This window comes from Cynara cardunculus, assembly GCF_001531365.2.
Source record: "Cynara cardunculus var. scolymus isolate 2C chromosome LG 10, CcrdV1, whole genome shotgun sequence".
NCBI lineage: Eukaryota > Viridiplantae > Streptophyta > Magnoliopsida > Asterales > Asteraceae > Cynara > Cynara cardunculus.
In genome coordinates this window covers 4397103-4399975 of record NC_037537.1, presented here as the reverse complement: position 1 = coordinate 4399975, position 2873 = coordinate 4397103, and positions in this window count along the sequence as shown.

Sequence of the window (2873 nt, the reverse complement as noted above, 5' to 3'; positions counted from 1 at the left end):
TATTTTTTTTATTATTAATATATAATAAATTAATTAAAGTACACAAATCTTATAAAAATAATATTTTTGAGAACAGTAAAATGAAAGTTTAAAAACAATAAAATAAAATAAATAAAATTTTAAAAAATGTAAAAAAAAGACCTATTTGATGTTTTCGAAAAGAAAATAATTTTGAATGACAATTTAAATTTTCAGGTAACACATGTGATTTTTTAAGACTTTTTAATATAAAAAATAAAACTTGCAAATATTCAATCTTCAAATAAAATAGTTAAAAATAATACTTAATACGTAAGAAATACAAAAAAAACTAGGGAAAATGATGAAAATAATCATTTTATGTAACCCTCTTACACAAAATAACCAGTTTTTAGGGGTTTTACAAAAATAATCCCGGCCTTTTTCTTAAAAAAAAAAATTAAATTTTTTTTTTTCCACTTGGGGCGAGCCACGTTATCGGATATACCCCGGGGGCGATCCAGGCTTTTTTTTTTAATTTTTTTCTTTTTTTGTAATACCAATTTCACTATAAATATCAACTTTCTATTTCATAATTTTTCACACATTCCCTTTCATTGCTCTTTTCATATATTCTACTCTCACAACATTTAATCCATTAAACACAATCAACCATCGCAAAACATGAAATCACGTCAAAGTGATGAAATCACGTCAAAGTGATGAAATCACAACATTTAACCCATTAAACACAATCAATTTATATCGCTTTTTTACGTTATGTATCTCTATATATATATACGTTACCGCAATTTATATTGTTTTTTTTACATTATGCATATATATATACGTTACCGCAATTTATATCGTTTTTTTTTACGTAAATGTAAGTATGTATATATATACGTATATACATACGTACACATATATACGTACATACATACGTGAAGATATGTAAATATGCGTACGAGATTTAACCCGTACACATATATACGTATAAAATACGTATGTAAAACGTACGTGAAGATGCGTAAATATGCGTATGGGTTTTACGTTAAAAATACGTACGTAAAACGTACGTGAATATACGTAAATATGCGTACATGTTAAAACCTGTACGCATATATACGTATAAAATACGAAGTTTCAATTTTTGTACCGTTTATATCGCTTTTTTTTACGTAATGCATCTCTATATATATAAATGTTACCGCCACTTCAAAGATACATACAAACATCCTCCGGCGGTCCTTTATCACCAACTGAAAGTAATGAAGGCCCAATGCATTTCATTAAGGGTGCATTTGGTTTGCAGAAATGGAATGGAATTGGGGGGATTTGGATTTAAAATCCATTCCAATCCAATGTTTGGTTTGCCAAATTGTCAGGATTTGAAATCCCGGGATTTCATTAAAATCCATTAAACATAGGATTTGGAAATCCTTTGCAAAGAGGTGGGATTTGAAATCCAAATCCTAGGCGCTTCCTCCCATCGCTTCCTCCCGCTTCATTTCAAATCCAATCCAAATCCTGCAAACCAAACACAGGAATGAATTTTAAATTCAATCCAATCCAAATCCCTCCAAATCCAAATCCCTCCTACAAATCCAAATCCCTTAGAAACATTCCTGCAAACCAAACGCACCCTAAAAGCTATGGAAATCCATGAATGCCCGATACATTTCAGTAAGTGACAGGTTTTTCAATCTGTAAAATTCAGTTGTTTTATAGTGCAAAATTGCCACCTCTTGTATAAAGAAAATTTGATACTCTTAATTAGAATAAAAATTTATTAATAGATAATGAAACATCAGATAAATAACTGAGAAAATAAAATACTTTATAAAACTCGAATTTATAGGATCAAACCAAAAAAAACAAAATTTTTTATTGTAAAACCTAAGAAAATACACCATTAAAAGGCTTGTTCTAATATTGATGTCGACTTTAAGAAAGTGTATTTTATCAAACACTTGATATTAGGGGTGCTCAAAAACCCGACCAACCCAATCAATCCAATCCAACCCAACCCAATGCAAAATAACTCAACCCGAAGAAACCCGATATTTAATCGAGTTGTAAAATTTTCAAGCCGTACGTATTGGGTTGATATTGAGTTACTATTATTTGAACTCAATCCAACCCGATAACATTTTATTTCTTAGATTTAATATGATTGTTGAATTTCTATTAATATATACATCAGACTATTACACTATCGCGTACGCACTTCATATACACATATTTTCAATCTATTCACATCTGTATATAACTCATTCGTATATATGTTCAGTAACTGTGAACATATATATATAAATTGAGAAAATAAACCGAATGTCATATATGTAAGAAGTATGAAAAAGTTGTATATGGTTGATGATGAAAAAAAAATTATGAGTAGAGAATTAGAGTTTTTTGCAAAAATGGGTTGGTTTTGAAAAAGGTTTGTAGAAATAGGTTAGTTTTAGTTTTATTGGTAGAAATAGGTTAGTTTGTGTGGGACTCACTCATTTAAAAAAATCTGATTTTGTAAATTTACAATTTTTACCCTCCAACTTACATTTTCATTTTTATTTATATCCTTTATTTTGTAAAATTTTATATTTAACCCTTATTATATATTATGTATTAATTTATTTAATTAAAATATATATGTTAAAATTTACGTATTATTTTTAAATTTTATATTTAACCCTTATTATATATTACGTATTAAAATAATACCATTGTAAGTATTGTGTACACTACTGTGACCTATAGACAACAATATCATTCTGATTTTATGCCACTTTCTCACGTTGATTATTGGTTGGAGTCGGATTGGAAAATTGAAGCAGATTACTCGAGACTTTCTGTGCATCAAGGTCGGAGGCGTGTAAATCGATTTCGTAACGAGATGGACGTTCGTCATCCTG